We start from the raw sequence: 27,598 nt of genomic DNA, 5'->3' as shown, positions 1-27,598 counted from the left end.
TTCTTATAAACCTATAATGAATTTATAAAAATAGACATATATAATATTAATTTTAGTTGTACATACCTAAAAGATTCCTAATTATCCAGATTTTAGGCCTATAAACCTATTGAAGAATGTAGAAAACCTTTTTATATAGCTCTTCATAAAATGTCCATTCTCAATATCATCTGTATCATATAGGCTAAATAAAAAATAATAGAATAAAATTTGTATTAATTCAGTTAAATGTATAAGAAAATGCAATTACAGTACTATTAAACATTAAACGTTAACTCAAATGTATTATGAATAAGTCATTACGTAATTTTGATATTTAATAAATTTTTTCAGACAGAATTTTATTCATTTTTTGTATTAATTTAATTTCCAAAATTGAATGTGTCTTTATGTAAATAATTTATAATAAACTATTTAATTTTGCCTACTTTATCCGCTTATTTTTATGTCTGTAGCTAGGCCTATGTCTATTCTTTGAATAGAAATAATTTGTGAATTGCTAGACTCAAACTGAATTATATCAGTAAACTATAATATTTTGTACTATACATTACGTCGATTTCTAATTACTCATATTCATATAATTCATCTTAAGATGTATAAACTAAAATTTATTCAGATATAACTATTTTAATATAGGAACGATTATCTTCCTACATTGAAATAGTTACAAAAACATAAAATAAAAAAAAAAATAAAAAAATCTTATGATTTCTATAATAAGAAAATTCAAAATGGCTTCCTGTGTTGTTCTAAAACGAGTTTAATCGATTTATTTCAGAAAATCTTATTCAAATTTATATATAAAGTACTACAAATGTATTTTGCAGATGACTTTCGGCCTTAGATTTTTGAATTCTATGATTTATTATAGATTATTTTTAATACTATCAGAAATTTTTACATTTGAAATGATAAAAGTAAAAATTTTTGAATCACTTCTGTTAGATAAAATAAAATTTTCGAAAAAAAAATGTTAAATTAAAGTATTTTACACTAAAATCAAATCCTTTTCCATAAATCAACTTAATCTGATATTTTGAATGTATTTCAAAGAAATACTTAAGATTTTAAATAATTTCTTTTTATGAATAAAGTCATGAGATAGTCAGCATGTTTCAAGATAGAACTCAGCAGATGAAAGAATGTGTTAGACGTGATTTGATTTTTAATATGTCTTCGCAAATTGGTAAACTGGAAGATTATGTGAATGAAAAGAAATTCGAACCAAAGCTCATACGTGAAAGAATGATTTTCTTTCCATAAATTTCTAACTCATCCAGTAGCAATTCATTCTTGCAAATAAATTTAACTCGTGAAATGAATATCTGATTTCATTCTAGTTCTGATTGGATGGACTTAAATCATTTTCGGATTATAATAATATTCGCTGACAAGTTGAATTTATNTCCACGATACGAACAAAAACTCACCATACGACGTTACATTAGTTCGCATTTTTCATTTGTTTTTCTTACTACAGTTATTTTTTTTAATGTATTACTTGGCTTTAATTTGAGTATGTTTTTCGCGTTGGAACGAATTATTTGGTTTTACATGTAATTGTATGGGAAAAGATGATCCACCTTACGACATTTTCATGATACGATCTCAGTTTAGGAACGGATTAATTTCGTATCCTGAGGTACCACTGTATAGGCCTATTATTACTGAAATAATATTTATGAATATTTCACACGAAAAATATTAGTGATCTATTTTCATGTTATAATACTTCTGTATAAATTATATTCAGTTATTATAAATATAAAGCCAAGAATTTATGGAATTGTGTGTAATCTAACTTATAATTATCTTTTAAAATATATTTGAAAATTTCTTCAAATTGCAGATTAGGTGTAATCGGATTTTAGTTTATAGACTCATCATAAACTTATTATTAAACGAAGATACATTTTTATAGTCTATATATTTTTGTACAGTGTATTAATATTGGCCTAACTGATGAATAAACTCTTAAAAAATCATTTTCTTTTATAGAAATATCGTTTTTATCTGCTGCCGAAATTTGTTTAAATTTAGTTACCGCTTTTGTCTATCAACATAGGCTATGTATATAAATTTTCATTCAAAATAGATATAAATAAATGAATTTGTCCATTTTGAAAAAAATTAATCGATATCTAGATTATTTTAGTTATAAACATTTAACTACGAAATATAACATACAGTATTTTAATTTATAAATTTAAAGTCCTGGAAAAAACAGGGAAATAAATACTATTCTTATTTACTATTATTATATATTACTATTATAATAATTACTATTTTCATATAAAAATTATGGAACATCTATCTTATTAGAATCTTATTCGGTGTTAAAATATTCCAATATCAAATTATGTGTCTTATTGTCTAACTTCAACTGTGTAAATTTCTATAAATTATTTGCTTGTCATTCTATGAAATTGTTCTCTTTTAAATGATTGTGAACAATTGTTTGTAAATATAATGATTCAAAATAATAAATTTAAAAAATTATAACTGAATTAAATAATTTATGATAAGATTATAACATTGATTGTTACAAATATTTAACTGTAAATCAATTTGTAGATCTGTTTGATGCATTAGCTAAAATCCAATGCATTTCTTTAATGGATTACGATAAATACATATGATTTGATACAAGTTCTGATTAATTAAAAATATAAAATTTATAAAAATATTTTTCATTATTTTGTAATTTCTTTTTAAGTATTATGAATAGGACTATTTACATTAGATTTAAATATAAAAATGAACATTACATAAAGAATCTTTACGTAAATTTATATTTAAAGGCGTTCTACATAGCCTAAGCTTGTATGAAATATATAGGGTTTCCCCTTTAATTAATGACATAATTTCAAGAAGGCTGATATGAAATGTTTTATACATTAGTCTCGTGAAAACATTCCACAGAGAACATTCCATACAAGTCTCCTTATATGTATGTAACCTATACAATGTGTATTCACTATATCAAAAATAAAAAAAATTATTCTTACTTTTTCTAACAAAAGTTTACTGTGTTACGAAATTCAAGCAATCGTAAACAAAATTTTTCTTGTTGAAATCGAAATTTCGAGACATGTTTTAACCTTTATAACCTTCCTCTTTCATTGAAATCTTTAATGGTTTTAACAATAATCTTTTGTACTTTTTAAAAACATTTCTATAAAAACAATTATTAAATTTCTACCAATTAAACATTTATTGATATTAACAATACCTTAGCTTTTCTTATACAATCGAGTAATGCTTTTTTAATTAACATTCAAAATAAATTTAAAATATTTGTCTAATAGCATAAGATGTATAATAATCTTTATAGGCCAAATTATTTCATAATATTTATGTAACTATAAGTATAAATTATATTAAAATTTGTGAAATATTTCCAGTTTTGTTATTATGGTTATTAGCAAATGGTTATTAGCAAAAGTTTGAGAAATATCAATAGATTAATTCAAGCGACCACTAAAAATACATAGGCTCTAAAAAATATTTCGATATTTTACAGGCCTACGTTTAAGTTTATCAATTTACATACAAATCAATTATACTTAGAAAATTATTAATCACTATGAATTCTTTGACTTGTATCAAATGCTTACAACACATTGCAGATTTTCTATTGACCAAACTATTTATATCAAAGAAACTCAAATAGTTTGTTTTCTAAATCTCGCTTTTACAGTAATTGAATTGAAAAACAGAAATATTTGCTTAGGAATACAAAAACTGTATCCTTTCAGTACAAAGTTTATAGAAAGAATTATATGAAAGTATTATTTAGGCCAGGGACAAGAAATCCATTTAGGAAAAATATTTATCGAAAGGCTTTTTCACGATATATCCTGAGAAACAGCTCACATTAATCTTATTTGTTTTCATTTATTTATTTCTCGTATTATAATTTTATTTAATTGACACAAATAAAATGTAAAAAGTAAAAGATTATATTCAATTCGTACAGTTTCTTTTGTTTACTTTAATTATAATAAAAGCACATTTATAGTTTACTGATTTTTGACACGATGCTGTAGACATTAGGCTCTATGTGGTGTAAATGATAATACTAAATTTTACTAATAATTTAGTTAATATTAAACTTTATAATTACTACGTTTGAAATAAAAATTCTTCGAAGGCAGAAGTTACATATATTTCAAATTTGATTATTATAAAATATGTGGCACTGTAATATGAAATAATTCCTAAATAATGAACTTCTAACAGTCAAATTTTCCTTAACCGTTTTAAAAAAGTCTAAAAATATTCTTTTTCTATAGTAATTTGAACTTTACTTTTCTGTTTCTATAGTCTCAAGTCTTTATTTTCTACAGTTTTAGCTTCATAATACTTCAATATTATATCAAAATCCTTCAATAAAATCAAACCAAAATGAGTATGAAATTCCTGAAAAAATAAAAATTTGTCTTATCCGTGTATCGTGTAGAGAAGTACACTCCAGGTTATATAAGTATAAATTTTGGTAACATATACAGTATATATAGGCCTATATATATAGCAATAAATTTCGAAGGTGTCGGAGAACCTTATGAAAGAAATATTTACTCTTTTCTCTCCTAAGTTACACCCAAAACTGACATACCAGAAAGACAATATTTCATAAGTTTAAAAACAAATTTACTAAGAACTTACTTGGAGTTTTCATGATTGTTCCTTGTAGTATTATATTCCTTTGCACCTTGTTAGTAGGCCTAATGAGATAAATTTATGGTCCTGCTTTTCCATCAGTTTTATTGCATTACCAGGCTTAATATCCTCCAATAAAACTAATCGTAATTAAATCTCATTAATTTTTATACTAGAAGTTTCAGTTTTTGTAACTATTAGAAATCAACTTTTCATTCTATAAGTAACCTATTCTTTCGTATAGAATAAAATCAAATTATACAAATATTATGTATATATTTATGAATAATGCAATTAAGCTATATTTATTAATTGGCATGCGTGTTGAATATAATTTACTTACCATTTAAGCTCTAGATGTAGTAGTAATTCTGTATTTCTGGAAAAAAATATACAGTGGTACCTCAGGTTACGAACGCCCCAGCATACGAAATTTTCAGGATACGACATGAAATTCGAACATATTTTTGCTCCACGATACGAACAAAAACTCACCATACGACGTTACATTAGTTCGCATTTTTCATTTGTTTTTCTTACTACAGTTATTTTTTTTAATGTATTACTTGGCTTTAATTTGAGTATGTTTTTCGCGTTGGAACGAATTATTTGGTTTTACATGTAATTGTATGGGAAAAGATGATCCACCTTACGACATTTTCATGATACGATCTCAGTTTAGGAACGGATTAATTTCGTATCCTGAGGTACCACTGTATAGGCCTATTATTACTGAAATAATATTTATGAATATTTCACACGAAAAATATTAGTGATCTATTTTCATGTTATAATACTTCTGTATAAATTATATTCAGTTATTATAAATATAAAGCCAAGAATTTATGGAATTGTGTGTAATCTAACTTATAATTATCTTTTAAAATATATTTGAAAATTTCTTCAAATTGCAGATTAGGTGTAATCGGATTTTAGTTTATAGACTCATCATAAACTTATTATTAAACGAAGATACATTTTTATAGTCTATATATTTTTGTACAGTGTATTAATATTGGCCTAACTGATGAATAAACTCTTAAAAAATCATTTTCTTTTATAGAAATATCGTTTTTATCTGCTGCCGAAATTTGTTTAAATTTAGTTACCGCTTTTGTCTATCAACATAGGCTATGTATATAAATTTTCATTCAAAATAGATATAAATAAATGAATTTGTCCATTTTGAAAAAAATTAATCGATATCTAGATTATTTTAGTTATAAACATTTAACTACGAAATATAACATACAGTATTTTAATTTATAAATTTAAAGTCCTGGAAAAAACAGGGAAATAAATACTATTCTTATTTACTATTATTATATATTACTATTATAATAATTACTATTTTCATATAAAAATTATGGAACATCTATCTTATTAGAATCTTATTCGGTGTTAAAATATTCCAATATCAAATTATGTGTCTTATTGTCTAACTTCAACTGTGTAAATTTCTATAAATTATTTGCTTGTCATTCTATGAAATTGTTCTCTTTTAAATGATTGTGAACAATTGTTTGTAAATATAATGATTCAAAATAATAAATTTAAAAAATTATAACTGAATTAAATAATTTATGATAAGATTATAACATTGATTGTTACAAATATTTAACTGTAAATCAATTTGTAGATCTGTTTGATGCATTAGCTAAAATCCAATGCATTTCTTTAATGGATTACGATAAATACATATGATTTGATACAAGTTCTGATTAATTAAAAATATAAAATTTATAAAAATATTTTTCATTATTTTGTAATTTCTTTTTAAGTATTATGAATAGGACTATTTACATTAGATTTAAATATAAAAATGAACATTACATAAAGAATCTTTACGTAAATTTATATTTAAAGGCGTTCTACATAGCCTAAGCTTGTATGAAATATATAGGGTTTCCCCTTTAATTAATGACATAATTTCAAGAAGGCTGATATGAAATGTTTTATACATTAGTCTCGTGAAAACATTCCACAGAGAACATTCCATACAAGTCTCCTTATATGTATGTAACCTATACAATGTGTATTCACTATATCAAAAATAAAAAAAATTATTCTTACTTTTTCTAACAAAAGTTTACTGTGTTACGAAATTCAAGCAATCGTAAACAAAATTTTTCTTGTTGAAATCGAAATTTCGAGACATGTTTTAACCTTTATAACCTTCCTCTTTCATTGAAATCTTTAATGGTTTTAACAATAATCTTTTGTACTTTTTAAAAACATTTCTATAAAAACAATTATTAAATTTCTACCAGTTAAACATTTATTGATATTAACAATACCTTAGCTTTTCTTATACAATCGAGTAATGCTTTTTTAATTAACATTCAAAATAAATTTAAAATATTTGTCTAATAGCATTAAATTTTATTTTATGATGCAATCTTAAGATAATTAAAGATTAATTTAAAGACAACTAAATTCTAATTAATCTCATTTTATCTGTTAGAAACTAAATGCTATAGGTAAAAATATTAGAAAAAAAAAATAAAGGATAATTTCATCATTTAGGTGTATAATAAATCTGTCGTCAATAAGATAAATCAGATCGAATATAAAAATATTGCAGTATAGTTATCCATAATTTATTGGACTACTATAGATAATCTAATCAGGGATACTTAACACGGTAATAAAGAAGTCAACCATGTTAAAACTGTTAATTGCAAAAACTTTTTGATATTGTTTCAATAATAGTCCAAACTTCTTTTTACGTCCATGGCTATAAAAAATTGTACTATAAATAACTCGACAAGAGAAAAAAACAATTCCTAGTTAGCCAAATTTTCTTTACTTTGAAAGTGCATTGAAGATAGTGAAAACGTCTGCAAAATGTCACTAACGCTCTTGCAATGGTGGGTTGACCTGCCAAATTTGCTAACAAGATACTTAAAGTAAGTAAAAGTTCTCTTCTGATTGGAGGATGCTGCAATGACATCTTTGGATTTGAGGTTATTTTTGATTTTGTATAAACATAGGTGTCTTATCCAGACTCGCAAGCAAACTAGTGATAGGATGTGCAGATGTTTATAGTTTCAGAACTTCGATGATTCCTTTGTTAAAAACACTTATGTTTGTTGGCGTAACATAGTGGAATAGGAACAGTTTATATACAGTATCACTTGTTTTCACGAATGCCATATGTCTTACTTCTTTCGAAAAAAAATCTTCCTCGATTTATTTTATACTTAGTGACAACAACAAAAATGAAGTCTGGTTTTGAAACTTCATGAAATCTAAAATGTAACTTGTAAATATATATAATCTAAAATAAATTCTAGTAAAATAAAATTTATTAATAAATGAATCTTTTAGAAGTGCTTAAATCCCACACGAATTTATTCTGGAAATTAAAATTCGTATTATTTAACTTTAATATGTTCTTTCAGTATAACACTTCTATCTTTTATACGCTATTAACGAAATCAAAATTTAATTTGATTTTCGTTAATGAACAGAAAAACTTTTAACGTTTCTATCGTTCATTTTTCATTACATATTTATTACGAAAGCGTATTAATGGTAATTACAGCTATTTCCGTAGTAGGCCTATTATTATTTTATATTGTAAATGATTAGAGCGTTAGGCTATTATCAGATATGACATAACAATAATATTTAAATCTTCATATAGCATGTGAGATAATTTTACAACCTGTATTATAACTAGAAAGATCTAAGTTTATATTTTATAACTTTAGAAATAACAAAAGCTTAATTAATTTTATTTCGAGTATTGATTTCATATATTAATTAAATTAAATTATAAAAAATAGACCTGTTTTAATTAAAATTTTTATCGAAGAATAAATGTATAAAACAGTCGAGCATAAACTTAATAATTTCTAGTCTAAGAATCAGTTTATCTGTGTAATAAATAAATCAGAGAAGTTAAGTTTTTACTTAAATTTTTTCATTTTTTCTTATGTTTTACCTTTAAAAATTCAGGAGTATATTAAGATATTTTTATAAAATACTTCATCCTGAAAAATTGAGAATTATCTTTCTTGTATTTATGGTTCTATCTACTCTTCTACTTTTTAACTTTTTCCACAAATTTTCTTTAAGAGTACTGAAATTTAAAAAATAGGAGTATATTTATACATATGCATTATCATTATTATTAAAAATGTTAATAATTTAATTTATTCTTAATTTTAAAAACTTTTTCACAAATTAACCATAGACTATATTAGGCCTATTAGTTATTGTGCATCTAGACCCTTCTTTCTAGGGTGATATTATTTAATTTTTGTAGCAAATTAGAAAATAGCAAATTAATTTCAAAATATTAAGTTAATTTCATACTATATTTAAATCTAATTGTATTCTAAATCACCCCTAATGAACCGAACAATTTATAAAATAATGAAATTAAATTTTATTCGGCTAACAAAATTCTAATTTGATTTGTTTGGTTGGTTATTTGTAACAAGTTTGAATTTAAGTTGAATTTTTCCAAAAGTTATAGAAAAATAGAATTAATTACAATAATTTTATTTTTAATCTTTCCTTCGAAATGATAAAATTTAGTAAGATGTTTAGTAGTATTTAGATTACAACATTTTATTTAAATGTTGCAACCTATAGGCCTATATTCCCTAAAGTAAGATAATAAGACTGAGTAATAAATGCATCTTTTTAAAGAAAAATACATTTATTGATTTTTCTGAAATGATTTAAATTGCGTTCATTTGCCTCTTTCTGGGAGGTTGTTTATAAATAGAATAAGATGTTGCAACCATCTATTTATAACTACCAGTAAAAAATAAATTGTTTTGTTTTCAATAAATCAAATGTGTAAGGTTATTCAAAAATGGCAACATTTTATTTCTACCATCCCTAAAGACTTTTACGTAGTTCATCTGACAGTCTGATCTTAATATTTTATAATAATTATAACATTTTTAAAACAACATTTTAATTTAATCACAAATTCACACAAGATATTTAAAAAAAAAAAAAGATTATTCTTCCTTGTCTAATAACTTTTTATAGTAGATTATATAATTGACATTGGATGTCGTTATGTTGTTTAGTATTTTTCATAAATTTTTGAATGTTTTTGGTGATTTTTAAATGATCAATGTATAAATTGACTTATACAACAATTTTCTCCCTCTCTCCTTTAAAAACTTTTTATCTTATACAGAAGAATAGCTAAGTCAGAGTTTAAATTTGTCTGCTAGATCCCAAAAATCGAAATAAGATTTATAGCCTATGTTTTGTAGAATTTGAAAACTAAACATTTAAATAAATCCTATCTGTAGATGACAATAAAGATTGCTATTTCGATTAAGCATAGATTATAATAGACTTAAAATTTTGTTTAATAGCCTGTGAAGAGACTGAGGAAAAAAAATTTAACTTTCGTTCCTTCATTACCTTGTTAAGGCTTTTACAATTAATTAATTATACAACGTATATTTCGTTAAAAAGTTGTTCTTTTTTTATGAAGAATATATTTTTAAAATTTTTAATTATGAAAAAAAAATTACAATCAACCATGTTTCTGCTTTTATCCATGTGATTATATTCATTCCCATTTTTAAAAATCTTGTAAATTTATACCCCCAACTTTATTAAGCTGCATGTGCAAATGATAAAGATGAGCTATAGCTATAACTTATAATCAGAAATTGTCGAATACTTTTAATAGAACTTCATTATTGCGTAATGATTAGTATAGAAGAGAGCGCGAATTGCATCGGGATGTAATAAATTCTTTTATAATTTCCAAAATATAGATTCATTAACAAAGCTATGTAGAACGAGCATTATTTTTCATAAAGTATATATTTATTGTTTAAATATATTTTATTTGTATATAACATTAGAAGAAATTAAATTCAAATATAGAAGAAATAAATTACAGAAAAATCAAAAATATTCAAAACAAAACAATTTTAGTTCTACTGACTTCAGTAACAACACCTTAACTGAAGAGAGAATGAACTTTTCGATCCGTCTTAGTCACATGATTCAAGCGTTCGACCAATGACAAGAGCGCTCTCCCATCTGGAGAGAAAGTAGGCGGATCTTAATCTCAGAAAGCTGCTTACTCGCAGTATTTGTGAAATCCAGAGTATTTGTGATGCATAACAACATGGCCAGTCTGCCAGAGTAAATCAAAGAATTTCTGATTTATCTCGTTTCGGACAGTTGAACGATCCTATCTAAAGTGCATATCAGAGACTAAGTCCAGCAAAGTAATGAAGTGCGGCTGTTCACATTTTGTATGAGTGAAGTAGTTTCTCATTTGAAATTCATTGCCGAATGAAAAAAATAAATGATAAAAATTTCGAAAACGTTTAGATGTAAATGAATATTATATTACAATATTCGTATTAAAATTCAATAGAAAAAAATGCATATAAGTTAGACAAGATGTAAATTTAATTTAATATACGTTTTTAATTAATTTATAAGACTAATTAACTTAGTTTTATTTGAAAATTTCAAATTTGGATCGTTTAATTAACCTATAAAATATTTTTTTATTCTTTAAAGTAGTATTTTTAATTATAAATCAGCTTTATCTAATTTATTGTAATTTATTTTTGATATAAAATTGAATTCAGAGAAAACTATTAGAAATAATTTTAAAATTAATAGACTAGAATTTAGAATACATTGTAGACTAATAGATTAAATTCTTATTATTTTATAACGATTTAGAAACATCTTTAATTTTAGATACAGTATATTGAATAATATTTTAAGTAATATCCTTGTTATTAATCTAATAAGCTAATTGAATTAAATCTGTATTTCATAATATGAATAGAATTTAAGATAACTTTTAAAACATTTTTATAAGGCCTATATATGAATACAAAGATTATGAAATATTGAATTAATTTATAGGGTTAAAAATGTGTTAAATATATTTTCCAAAGATAAATTATATGTTCAAGTATGATGTGTATTTTTGATCTGAAAATATTTATATATTCTATATAACTTTTCAGAAAAATTTACTCTTAAAGTAGGCCTACTTGAAATCTTTCTTAAAATAGAAAGATTTTGCAACAGAATTAGGATTCTTATATGTATCCTTTACGCAATGTATTTTTATAATAATTATGATGATAAAGCAAAGAAATAATAATAAATAATCTGGCCAAAACTTTTCGTTTTAGCAAAGATGGTTTTCTTAGATTTTAATTCAATGCCAAATGAACAAAATTATAGGTTATAAGTATACTTTTACAAACTAAAGCTATCGATATCATTAGATATTTATCATAAAATGTTATGGAAAAAAATTATAAACATAAAATAAGTCAGAATTAAAAACAAAAACATTAATATAGAAGCGATTGCATTATATAATTAATTATATTAATAGTCACGCGAGAAAAATTATTCACTTTATTCTCGCTTTAAATTTTAATTGAGTTGATTTAGCGAAATTGTACGTCAAACAAAAATTAACTTGCAATATTATATATTATAAAAATTATTGGAAATTATTGCAAGACAAAAAAATAATAACCTATTTTATTTTAATTGAATTTAAAATGAGTTTCAAAATTAAAATAACAAACAAAAAAAATAATAATATATTAAGTAAAGTTACATGTTGTATAAAATATGATCTGAACCTACAAAGATGTGGGTTCGATTACAATAGTGAAGAATTTTAAGTAAAATTAAACCTATTTTTCACATTTTATTTGGATTGATACGTAATTTATACATTAGAGATCAGCATAATTTTAAACTATACTTTAAATTTTATTATTACTATTTATTTATTAAGAAAATCAGTCAGATTACAAGAGAATATAGCTTATCTATTTAAACTTTTCAATTGATTATACTGTACAGTACAGTTAAAAATTATGAAGATTGATTGAGAATTAAAAACAAATCTGTTCAATATAAATTGACAAATGAATAATAGGCCTGTAATTCTTTTAAAAAAGTTTCCTTAGAGCAGGTGTAATGAAACTGACTAAAAACCATATCCTTTAATGTATCGAACTGAAATATATTAGATTTATATGAATTTGAGCAGTAGCGTGTTGTTGAATAAAATTTAATTTCTTTTATATTGTTATTTGTAAAAGTTCAGATAATATAAGCTTATAGATTTTAAGATGTCCTGTAAGTGATAGTTGGAATTTTATTTATTTATTTTTTTATTATGTTGTAGACATTTTTATTTTACAGTTTTGGAGAATTTTGAATCGTATCATACAAATCATTTTATAAATTTGAAATTTTATCACACTTACAAAATTTTCATACAAGTAGGTTTTAGACTACATTCTGATATTTAAAAAATAAATAAATAAATAATAATTATTATAATTTTTTGTAAATATTAAAGAATTATTACAATCAATTATGAAATAAGGCTGTAAGATGTAAGCATGTTATAGGAATAAAAATAATTATTATTATTGCTTTTAAGAAAAAAATTATATTTTGTTGTTTTTAAAAACAGTCTAAAAAATAAAATATAATACTGTGCTTATCCTAAAAATAAATGTCAAATTTAGATATTTTTTAAAACTAATAATAAAAAATTTGCTGTCATAAAAAAGAAATTTATAAACAATTAATGTCAGAGATGTCTATAGCTGTTATTGTATCAAATTTTGTAGAAATTATATTGTATCGCTATAGATTTATTATTTATTATTAGTTAAACATTAATATTACCTAACTATCGATGAGATTTGTCGCTTTTTTTAAACAAGACTATTCGTTATTTAAATTTAAATGTATTTAACGAGATAAAATATATTTAAAATCAAATCAAACTGAGAGGAAGTGAAGAATTAATCTAAAAGATCATTAATAATAAAATGAAATTATTTTTTAACAGTTAACTCCTACACTTGTAAATTTATTGACCTAATTATTTAATTAATAAACATTATATTTTATTACATTTTATTAGTTAATAAACTGTTAAACTTACGATTATGATTTAAGTAATTATCTTAACGACCCGAAATTATAATAATTTACAATAATAATTGTAGGCTCTTATAGATCCAGGATATTTTAAAATCGAAACTTAGAAATAAATAATACTGAATTAATAAGAAAATTTACATTCAGAAATAAATTCTTTGATTTTAAATCTGTCGTGGTTTATTAGTTATTTATAACTGGCCTACTTAGAAGAATATAATCAAAATTTAAGAATAAACTTATTATAAACATGATTTTCCCAAAGGATTAGGGATTGATTATCAAACTAGTTTGACGTTCTGCTTCTAATTTAAAACTCACTAAATCTAAATCAAAATCCAAATACTTTATCACACCAAGAATAGTAAAAGATTTTATTTCATTCATAATTAAAAAATAAAAGTTTAAAATTAAAGTCCGCAAACGGAATTACTTAACCATGCAAAGCTTTATTAGATCTGTTATATAACTTGCATTTACTTTTAGAATAAAAAGTGGATAATACGATAAAAATGTGTCTTTGTCACGTGTTGACCAATTTTAATGTTCTTTTACCCTTCCGTTCCTTTTAACAAAATGATTTCGTGTCAAAGGGTTGTTTTTGTATAGGCCACAACACGTGCAAGTTATCGATTTTACATTTGTAAGCGAAGCTCTGTAAATTTTAAAATACCTTACATCACGAATTCAATGTAGGTTCCACTAAATTGACTTGGAACGAAGGGATTGAACCATTCGATAACGCTTAAGCTGCAGCCTGTATATTCTAAGTTTATAACTACACGCTATCTATTCAAGTGAACTGACCCATCTTAATACTCTGTTGCTAAGAGATTCACATTTTTAACAGGACAAAACTGTGAGCAAATCTTCTTTATACTGATTACGTGAAGTGATTGCTTTTTATATCACTGTAATGAAAAGTTTCAAGTATCAAATAAATTTTAATCATAAATCCAATTTGCATCAGAATAAATTTTATTAAATATATGTTAATAATTCCAATTTTTATAATAAAAATAAATTTATTTGGCATTCTATAAATATTCTGTAAAAATGTCCAACAAAATAGACTATTTTGTTGATATTTCTTAGATAGAATTTTATACAATAGGCCGTTATAAATTACATTTTATTGTAATAATATAGGACATCATTAAATCAATATTATATATATATAAATTATAAACATTAAAATATGTATTTTTATATTTAATCAATGTTGTTATATAATGGAATGGTTAGAAAGAACATTAGAAAGCTTAAAAACTTCTTGATCATCTTTAATCTTTTTATATTATATATGAAAAATAATATAAAAGACAAAGAAAAGAAAAGTTAAGAGAACAGAAATAAATATTAGGCGGATAGAAAATATTTATAAGATTTCTAGAACTACATACCCTATATTAAGGAGAGATTAAGATCAAATATACAAAATACTAAATATAAATGTTTTTAAAATGTTTATTAAAGCTCAAGACAATTATTTTAAAACGGTAGTTACTTCATTCAAAAAAAAAAATGTTTTATAAACTCTTCAACTCGTGAAAAGTACAATCTTAAAATATTTTGTATGAAGTTTCTGCTTGTATGAGGTATCTGCTGAAAAATAAATACTTTTTAAATTTATAGTGTTGTATATAGCCTATTAGAAATGGCTGCTGGGAATAAGTAGCCATTTTAAACTTATTTTTAAAATATTTTTAAGAAAAAAAACTTAGTTTATTATAATATTTTGATGTTATTCCATAAAGCATTTGTGAAATCAATAAAATTAATAAATTTTATTGTTCTCCTAAGCATATACTTATTTATTTTGAAATTTTACAGACAGTCTTTACAGAATCTTAAGTGACAACTCTTTTTCCATCTTCTCCTGTTAAATTTCTAGTATCTAATTTTGTAAATAAAAATAAATGAAATTCATAGAAAATTTTATTATTTTTCATAATTTAATCATAAAAAGCAATAAATTTATTAAAAATAGAAATCAATACTGTATTTAAACAGCAAAATTTTGATATGCAAAATAAAAGTGTCCTTTGACTCTTGTATTATTTTTATCTCCTATAAATTTCTTATCTGACAAGTGAGATTTGTATAGTTTTGAAATAGTTTTAAGAAGATTGTGTATGCTATAAATTTTCTAACTTATGTCTTTGAGTTCTTGTAAAGTGAAATAAATGCTAGTGGCTCTTATCGGTATGAGGGAAGGAATTAAATATTTATTGTGTTTGTAAACTATATGACCATTTGTATAGTCTCTATTTCATGAATAATAAATATCATACATGTTTTTGGCTTTATAAAATTTATGCCAGTATATTCATTTTAGGAATTTAAAGTTTAAATTTATATTATATAAAAAATGCATATAGAATTTCTATGTGTAGTCTACCATCTGCATATTTAAGCTTAATAGAGAAATAAGAAATATCTGCTCTTTATTTCAATATCTTTTATGGCTTAAAAAGCTAAGGAATTTAGTGTGAATATTCTTATTCATCTAGTATTACATATATGAGAATGAAAACTATTGAAGGAATTTATTTTAGGTTACAGTAAGAAAAATTACTTCATATCAAATTTCTGAAATTTATTTTTTTAACTAAATTGCATTTAATTTTTGTATCGGGTCTATAGAACATATATTTAACTAAACAGTCGTAATAAATTTAAATTTTGAAAAGACTAGAGTAAATCTATAGGGCCTATAATTTTATTATAAAAAAGATTCTTGAACATACGAAAAATAAATTTAAATATTTATAGTGATTATATTCAATATTAAATTTATAAGATATTTATAAAGTAATTAGGTTATTTATTCTAAAATTTTCGGTAATTTAAGTGTTATTTTCTATATTATTTATCATATTCTTGAAATAAATAGGAAAGCTCTACTTAGCAAGTTGTCAATGAAATTTTCCTTTTACTTTTCTTTCATATTTTCTTAAATTCCCATGTAAATTTATTACACAATAAATTAATAAAGGTAGCTAAAATAAACAAAAAGTTTCTTTAGCAAAGAAAATAAATAATGTAAGGAAGCTAAACTTGTCAGTTAAGTTTGTAATATATGACTTCTACTCATTCATTTTATTGACGATAGATTTTTTTATATAGGGATAATTTGAAAATACATCTGATTATAACTGTGATTAAAGTGTAACTGAGTTATAAAATTTTAACTATAATTTTTATTTTAAATTAAATCTTCAATTAAGACATTGAAATAAAATTTAAGAAATTTATTTTGTTTAATTAAAATCTTTACAAGTGCATTAGCAAATATTAAATTTTATGCAATATTATGTAGACCAATGTGGTGTTGCTTAAGTTTAAAATCTATATTTGAAAGAGGAAAACATTAAATATTTTTAATTTTATTTTATTTCATAAATATTTTCAGAATTGTCTGCCGAAAACAAGTTTCACAAGAGACTTCAAAATGAAGTAAATGTATATTCTAATGCAATAAATCAAGGTAATAATTAGTTTAAATTTTATTAAGATAGAAGCTAATATTACTAGTTCAAAACAATATTCGAATTCAAGTCACAGCTCTTTCTTTTTATGTTTACTTCTTTAAGAATTTTTCATTTTATCGCTATTTTTCAATCGATATTCTTAATTACTTTATAAAACTTGAATTTAAAATATTATACGCAATAAGATATTAATAATACAAGGCTAATTTTTTTTATAAATATTCGTGAAAAGGATTCATTTTGTATCACTATTTGTTTGAAAATGTAACGAAAGACTATCGTCGTCGGAATTTAAATTTTATAATGACAATCTCGGTTTATAGCCTAATAAAAATAACAATCACGAGCTATTAATTTAACATTAAAAATGTAATATACAATCATTTAATATGAAATATTAAGTTGAAAATAAAAACATTTTATTATAAATTTTAACTTATTTCGAATTGATATACTCTTAATATTTATATAATGGACCGATAAAAAAAAAGACAATGTCTTTTTTTTTATCGGTATAATAATATATAATAAAATTGTTATTATAACCTAGTATAATATAAGATGTTGGTAATCAAACGATCCTTGAAGACGTGTGGTTGATAAGCTGACGATACAAGGATGCTCAATTTACTAATAAATTTCTAACATGACAACTATTCAGCATATTGATTTGGTTGACTCTGTAAGAGAAACTCGTGGCTAAGCATATTAAAACTTCGCGTGTAGTTTGTCTATCATCCGTGATGAAGTATCACTACATTTTAAGAGTTAACGTGACATACGACAATTCTCTGTAAGTTAGCGTGAGAATGCGTTTCTCTTTCATAGGCTGCTTATATACTGGATTGACTCAGATTTTACAGCCTTATTATAACATTATGGAGATAGTACGCTACAAGCCTATAATTTTGAAAAAAAAGCGCAGTCAATATGCATGCATATTATCAATTTTTTAATTGATATCCGAGTCTGTTGATCAAGATAATTAATGAAATAATGAATTATAAATTTTAAATTTTAAATAGGATAATTCTAGACATTATTACTTTTTTACTATTATATTAAATATTTATTATAAATTATTTTTATCTTTTTAGTGTGTTATAAAATATTAACAACAAAGTCGTGTTTAGATCTATTTCAAATTTTTATGTTAAAAATATTAATTTTTAATAAATTGAATTAACAATAATTATTATTTAATATATAAAATGTTAAAATTTTGATACGTTGTCGTCATTCTGCATTTCCGTCTCGTTCATTTCACGACTCCGTTTAACGGCTCATATAACAGTTTTATGTAACATAACCATGGTTGTAACGTATAGCAAATGTGTGCACAAAGAAATATCATTGACTGTTCGCAAACGCAAACCGAGTGTGAATAGATAAAGAGGGTCCAAAGACCATTTAATGATAATTTAATTAGTTCTAAATTTTCATTGAAAACGTCACCAAAATATGCGAAAATATTATGCGAATCGTCTTTTTTTCATTATATCTTGATCGTTGATTGATTTAAAACGTCTACTTGCTGTTAAATGTCTCCTTTACGATACGTTCCTTTGATTATATACGCTGTAAGAAAAGATAAATCAATCTGAATTTTGAAATAAATTCTACTATATCCTACTTAAGTCTCAAACATACATTGAACAATTTTTTCAAAGTTCAGGTTATTTAAAATAGAAATATTTTATTATTATTATTCGTTACTCATACATGTTAAAAAGTAATAAAAGTTACTAGAACAATTTTTAAATAAAGTTCATCATAATTCTACATTATAATTCTATTTACGAAATTGAAAAGATGCCAACTAAAACGACAACGTAAAATCTGATTCGCTCTGAAACTTAAATCTATTGTTCATTTTTATATCTTAGAAGTTGGATGTTCTATTTAATCTCTTATTGGCTACATAATTTTCATACAAAATGCTATTGGCGTAAGTGAACTATAGTATGCCATTAAGTTCATTAAAAAAATTAACTTTTTTATCTTCATAGTGCGTTGTAAGATGATTTATGTGACTCCAAAAACGAATAATAATGCAATTTTTAATGTGATTAATTAAAAATGACATAACACTTATTATATAAATAAATTTATTGAAATTCAAAAAAACACAATTAAAAAATATAACATTTCTTCATGCAGTTTGTAATGTTTCGAGTTTAACAATAATTTACAATATTTAAGACAATTTTCGATAATTTACACTCGTAGTAACTTATATTAATTGTAATCATAATTTATAATATTTGTAAAATACAAATATAAATATGAAATGTAGTAAAAACAAAAGTCATGAAAATCCTGTTGTAAACTTATAGCTTATAATTCCAAAATCTAATTAATTCTGTAAATAAAAAGTAACAGAAATATAAAAGCAAATAAATTTTGCTTATATGATATTCTCTAAATTGATATCTGAAGAAATTTTCAGTTGAATAAAATAATTGGTAGTGTTGAGTATCTCTTCAAACTGTGTTTTAAAGCTTATTTAGGCTATTATTGTAGAATATTTTTTATAAAGAATAGAGAATACGCTAAACGAATACTGTACTATATAGGCCTATATGAAAAATATAATTGTTAATATATATCTAACTTCATAGGCCTGTATGTTTAAATTACAAATTTTATTGGCCTTGTTAGGTGACTTTTTTTATAAGTAATCAAAATTTGCTTATTTTATCAAAACAAAAATATGATTTATCCTCCTGTCTATGTTGTATTTGAATTTGGTTTCAACTTATATTTCCTATTTGTTTGATAATACATTAAAAAAATTGATTTATTTTATTTATAGGCCTTCTTATTTGATTCGGTTTTATATGAAAAGAAGGTAAAATTTAATATCTAAATGTCTATAGATAATTTTTTAATACTTAATTGAAATAACTTAATTATGAATTTTAAATAGATGCAAATTCTAGTGTATATATTCAATCAATTCAAATGTTAGATCATTAAACTAATATTTTACCATCAAATTTATAGCATAACATTTTAGGAAGTTACGTTTATTTTTATTAAAAATTTTGATATATAGGTTACAATATGAACCTGTGAATATTATAAAATATTTTGATATTAATAATACCGATAACTTATAGAAATTTATATTTTTAATAATACAGTCTTGCATAATTATTAATAAAAATTATAATTTCATTTAATGAGCTGCTTCTCAATTCATAATTTGTAAATGACGAGTGATTCTATTTAATATTTTAACTTATAAGTTATAAATTACACTAATGTAATTAGACTTATATTTTTATAAAAGCACATAAATTGATAGTGTTGATTTTTTCAAAAATAATTGAATATTATAAACTTTATCTTTATCTTAGGTCTTAATAAAATTAATAAAATATTAACGCTGCAGCCTGATAAATACATCACAAGTGTATAAATTGTAATACAGTATTTATATGGAATTAGCCTAAATGTTTCATCTTATTTCATAAGTTATTTAAAAACTTATAAGCCTATTTTTAAGGTGGCAAACTTTCTTAAATGACGATAGTTAATAACTCACAATTTCGATATTTGAATATCATTAATTTTATAAATTGTCTTACATAAAAAATGAATTATAACTCAACATTGATAGTAATTTAATAGCTACACAATTAGGTTATAAAATTATTGATATCATATCTCAATTTGTTTAATAGACTTCGATACTGTAACGTTATACTTATTTTAAATCTGATAAATTTTTATTAAATCGTTTACATTTATATTACTTACGTTTATTATCTTAATGTTAACTTGAAGAGTGTAAAATGTTAAAACTTTATTTTCGTTATTAGCCTGAACGTGAACGTTATTTAATGCAATTAAATCGTCTAATATAACTTTATAATTTCTAAATTTTTAATGTGTTTTTCGATTTAAATATTTTATAATTTAATATAACGATAATTCGATGCAATTATATAATTTAAGCAATACAATTAAAATACAAAACAATTTAATTCTTGAAACTTTTCATTATTAATTATATATTTTCATAACAGATTTAATAACATTAAAAAATACATAAATATATTAATCTGAATTATTATTTTAATAAAAATAAAAGTGATTTTAAACAAATCAGAGGAAAGAGTATAAAATTTTTCGATTATTTCTATTTTTGAAATAGATCTATAGGCTTTCCGTACTACTATTATTATCATTAGAAAGAAATATTATTTTACCTAAAATATACATTTAAAATTATACCTACAGGTGTAATAATTTATGTTATTTTTTTTATCAAAAAAGCTATAACCTATGTTTATGACATCTCATATTTTCAAAGTCGAATAGGAGCATGAAACTTAGGTTGCCTTGACACCTAATACAATAGTAAGAACAAATTGCTACATTCGTAACAGCAGTATAAAAATCCCGTTTGGATTTCATAATACATTAATGCAGTTATATACGTTATATGCCCCGCCCATCCGAACGTAGATTGGTGCAGGTATTATGACGTAACAAGGCGTGGTAAGCAATCACCCTTTACGCTCGTGATAGGATAACGATTCGGTTAATCAGCATGTTAAATTTTTTCTATTCAGTTTTGTTTAATAAAGTAATTATTTTAAATTTAATAATGATAAAAAAAACTTATTTAAAAAATATATAAAAATAATTTTACTATGAATAAACGTATTCGTGATATGAAGTACTGACTCTATAGTCTGTATTGGTTATTGACTCTAAACATGTGCCAAAAAGCATTCAATGGGGAGTTCTGTCAGCGGTATTTCAACGATTAAATCGAGCTGTAGTTGCTGTAGATCGATGAATGTTGTCGTTGTGAATTTAAATACAGTATTCCATATCGTGTTGAAAGAGAGTAAAAGCATTAAATACAATATTTCTCTCATACTATTTCGGTAAAAGTTATAGATAGATCCAGCATATAAAATCATAATTTCTTCTGCGTTGACAAGTCAAATATATAGTATTTTATTTTCACCATTTTTATACAAGTTAAACAAATACATTTGATATAATATGCGTAATAGTTGTGACAAATACTTTCGTTTAAATAATTATAATATACAGGCCTACTAAATCTGTACACACCTAAATAAAAATTAAGTTTTAAATACCTAAAAATTTAAAGAAATTAAGCAGATATTTGTTTAATATAAAATAATTTTATTTTGCATTTTAAAAGTAGAGGAGAAGGTGGATATTATAATACCACCTTCTTTAGACTATATAATAAAACAGCTTACTTGTTAGATCTATTTGAGATAAATATGTATGCTTACTTTTTTATATGCTATATTTAAAAATTAGCCTGTTTGATAACGTGACATTTTATAGATAATTAATGAAAATTTTAAAAAGTTTAATAGAGCTAAAGAAATGAATAAAGATTAATTATTTTTCTTTTAATATTTCGCTTTAATGGTTAAAAATTTTATTCAGAATTTTACTTTATTGATAAAAATGAAAAATAAAAATGAAACTTTATTGATAAAAATGATGTTAGAGCCAAAATTATATCTTTGTGAATGAGAATTTTTTAAAGTGATCTAATATGATACAAAAAAAAAGTCAGTAGATCTATCGGTATAGATCAATCATTAACATTCAAAGGTAACCATTTGCAACTTTTGCGTTTTCTAATATTCGTTTATTAATAAAATACTTTACTTTTTGAATAAAAAAATCATTTACCTTAGCTAAAACTTCATTAAATATATATATATATATATATATTATCATATTTACACATGTACTGTATATTGCAGGAACAATCTAAACAGCTTGTTTAATTAGTAATTAGTTTTTACAACACCTCCAAACTATCGCAGTGTTTCTAATAGAGCAAAAACATCTCTTGAGAGTGAAGATAAATTTTCGAAAAAAAAAAAATTTGNTTCTGAAAGTTATTTTTTTAACTAAATTGCATTTAATTTTTGTATCGGGTCTATAGAACATATATTTAACTAAACAGTCGTAATAAATTTAAATTTTGAAAAGACTAGAGTAAATCTATAGGGCCTATAATTTTATTATAAAAAAGATTCTTGAACATACGAAAAATAAATTTAAATATTTATAGTGATTATATTCAATATTAAATTTATAAGATATTTATAAAGTAATTAGGTTATTTATTCTAAAATTTTCGGTAATTTAAGTGTTATTTTCTATATTATTTATCATATTCTTGAAATAAATAGGAAAGCTCTACTTAGCAAGTTGTCAATGAAATTTTCCTTTTACTTTTCTTTCATATTTTCTTAAATTCCCATGTAAATTTATTACACAATAAATTAATAAAGGTAGCTAAAATAAACAAAAAGTTTCTTTAGCAAAGAAAATAAATAATGTAAGGAAGCTAAACTTGTCAGTTAAGTTTGTAATATATGACTTCTACTCATTCATTTTATTGACGATAGATTTTTTTATATAGGGATAATTTGAAAATACATCTGATTATAACTGTGATTAAAGTGTAACTGAGTTATAAAATTTTAACTATAATTTTTATTTTAAATTAAATCTTCAATTAAGACATTGAAATAAAATTTAAGAAATTTATTTTGTTTAATTAAAATCTTTACAAGTGCATTAGCAAATATTAAATTTTATGCAATATTATGTAGACCAATGTGGTGTTGCTTAAGTTTAAAATCTATATTTGAAAGAGGAAAACATTAAATATTTTTAATTTTATTTTATTTCATAAATATTTTCAGAATTGTCTGCCGAAAACAAGTTTCACAAGAGACTTCAAAATGAAGTAAATGTATATTCTAATGCAATAAATCAAGGTAATAATTAGTTTAAATTTTATTAAGATAGAAGCTAATATTACTAGTTCAAAACAATATTCGAATTCAAGTCACAGCTCTTTCTTTTTATGTTTACTTCTTTAAGAATTTTTCATTTTATCGCTATTTTTCAATCGATATTCTTAATTACTTTATAAAACTTGAATTTAAAATATTATACGCAATAAGATATTAATAATACAAGGCTAATTTTTTTTATAAATATTCGTGAAAAGGATTCATTTTGTATCACTATTTGTTTGAAAATGTAACGAAAGACTATCGTCGTCGGAATTTAAATTTTATAATGACAATCTCGGTTTATAGCCTAATAAAAATAACAATCACGAGCTATTAATTTAACATTAAAAATGTAATATACAATCATTTAATATGAAATATTAAGTTGAAAATAAAAACATTTTATTATAAATTTTAACTTATTTCGAATTGATATACTCTTAATATTTATATAATGGACCGATAAAAAAAAAGACAATGTCTTTTTTTTTATCGGTATAATAATATATAATAAAATTGTTATTATAACCTAGTATAATATAAGATGTTGGTAATCAAACGATCCTTGAAGACGTGTGGTTGATAAGCTGACGATACAAGGATGCTCAATTTACTAATAAATTTCTAACATGACAACTATTCAGCATATTGATTTGGTTGACTCTGTAAGAGAAACTCGTGGCTAAGCATATTAAAACTTCGCGTGTAGTTTGTCTATCATCCGTGATGAAGTATCACTACATTTTAAGAGTTAACGTGACATACGACAATTCTCTGTAAGTTAGCGTGAGAATGCGTTTCTCTTTCATAGGCTGCTTATATACTGGATTGACTCAGATTTTACAGCCTTATTATAACATTATGGAGATAGTACGCTACAAGCCTATAATTTTGAAAAAAAAGCGCAGTCAATATGCATGCATATTATCAATTTTTTAATTGATATCCGAGTCTGTTGATCAAGATAATTAATGAAATAATGAATTATAAATTTTAAATTTTAAATAGGATAATTCTAGACATTATTACTTTTTTACTATTATATTAAATATTTATTATAAATTATTTTTATCTTTTTAGTGTGTTATAAAATATTAACAACAAAGTCGTGTTTAGATCTATTTCAAATTTTTATGTTAAAAATATTAATTTTTAATAAATTGAATTAACAATAATTATTATTTAATATATAAAATGTTAAAATTTTGATACGTTGTCGTAATTCTGCATTTCCGTCTCGTTCATTTCACGACTCCGTTTAACGGCTCATATAACAGTTTTATGTAACATAACCATGGTTGTAACGTATAGCAAATGTGTGCACAAAGAAATATCATTGACTGTTCGCAAACGCAAACCGAGTGTGAATAGATAAAGAGGGTCCAAAGACCATTTAATGATAATTTAATTAGTTCTAAATTTTCATTGAAAACGTCACCAAAATATGCGAAAATATTATGCGAATCGTCTTTTTTTCATTATATCTTGATCGTTGATTGATTTAAAACGTCTACTTGCTGTTAAATGTCTCCTTTACGATACGTTCCTTTGATTATATACGCTGTAAGAAAAGATAAATCAATCTGAATTTTGAAATAAATTCTACTATATCCTACTTAAGTCTCAAACATACATTGAACAATTTTTTCAAAGTTCAGGTTATTTAAAATAGAAATATTTTATTATTATTATTCGTTACTCATACATGTTAAAAAGTAATAAAAGTTACTAGAACAATTTTTAAATAAAGTTCATCATAATTCTACATTATAATTCTATTTACGAAATTGAAAAGATGCCAACTAAAACGACAACGTAAAATCTGATTCGCTCTGAAACTTAAATCTATTGTTCATTTTTATATCTTAGAAGTTGGATGTTCTATTTAATCTCTTATTGGCTACATAATTTTCATACAAAATGCTATTGGCGTAAGTGAACTATAGTATGCCATTAAGTTCATTAAAAAAATTAACTTTTTTATCTTCATAGTGCGTTGTAAGATGATTTATGTGACTCCAAAAACGAATAATAATGCAATTTTTAATGTGATTAATTAAAAATGACATAACACTTATTATATAAATAAATTTATTGAAATTCAAAAAAACACAATTAAAAAATATAACATTTCTTCATGCAGTTTGTAATGTTTCGAGTTTAACAATAATTTACAATATTTAAGACAATTTTCGATAATTTACACTCGTAGTAACTTATATTAATTGTAATCATAATTTATAATATTTGTAAAATACAAATATAAATATGAAATGTAGTAAAAACAAAAGTCATGAAAATCCTGTTGTAAACTTATAGCTTATAATTCCAAAATCTAATTAATTCTGTAAATAAAAAGTAACAGAAATATAAAAGCAAATAAATTTTGCTTATATGATATTCTCTAAATTGATATCTGAAGAAATTTTCAGTTGAATAAAATAATTGGTAGTGTTGAGTATCTCTTCAAACTGTGTTTTAAAGCTTATTTAGGCTATTATTGTAGAATATTTTTTATAAAGAATAGAGAATACGCTAAACGAATACTGTACTATATAGGCCTATATGAAAAATATAATTGTTAATATATATCTAACTTCATAGGCCTGTATGTTTAAATTACAAATTTTATTGGCCTTGTTAGGTGACTTTTTTTATAAGTAATCAAAATTTGCTTATTTTATCAAAACAAAAATATGATTTATCCTCCTGTCTATGTTGTATTTGAATTTGGTTTCAACTTATATTTCCTATTTGTTTGATAATACATTAAAAAAATTGATTTATTTTATTTATAGGCCTTCTTATTTGATTCGGTTTTATATGAAAAGAAGGTAAAATTTAATATCTAAATGTCTATAGATAATTTTTTAATACTTAATTGAAATAACTTAATTATGAATTTTAAATAGATGCAAATTCTAGTGTATATATTCAATCAATTCAAATGTTAGATCATTAAACTAATATTTTACCATCAAATTTATAGCATAACATTTTAGGAAGTTACGTTTATTTTTATTAAAAATTTTGATATATAGGTTACAATATGAACCTGTGAATATTATAAAATATTTTGATATTAATAATACCGATAACTTATAGAAATTTATATTTTTAATAATACAGTCTTGCATAATTATTAATAAAAATTATAATTTAATTTAATGAGCTGCTTCTCAATTCATAATTTGTAAATGACGAGTGATTCTATTTAATATTTTAACTTATAAGTTATAAATTACACTAATGTAATTAGACTTATATTTTTATAAAAGCACATAAATTGATAGTGTTGATTTTTTCAAAAATAATTGAATATTATAAACTTTATCTTTATGTTAGGTCTTAATAAAATTAATAAACTATTAACGCTGCAGCCTGATAAATACATCACAAGTGTATAAAGTGTAATACAGTATTTATATGGAATTAGCCTAAATGTTTCATCTTATTTCATAAGTTATTTAAAAACTTATAAGCCTATTTTTAAGGTGGCAAACTTTCTTAAATGACGATAGTTAATAACTCACAATTTCGATATTTGAATATCATTAATTTTATAAATTGTCTTACATAAAAAATGAATTATAACTCAACATTGATAGTAATTTAATAGCTACACAATTAGGTTATAAAATTATTGATATCATATCTCAATTTGTTTAA

The sequence above is a fragment of the Centruroides sculpturatus genome, unplaced genomic scaffold, assembly GCF_000671375.1.
Source record: "Centruroides sculpturatus isolate CEXI.00-Female unplaced genomic scaffold, Cexi_2.0 scaffold144, whole genome shotgun sequence".
NCBI lineage: Eukaryota > Metazoa > Arthropoda > Arachnida > Scorpiones > Buthidae > Centruroides > Centruroides sculpturatus.
This window is presented reverse-complemented; position numbering follows the sequence as displayed.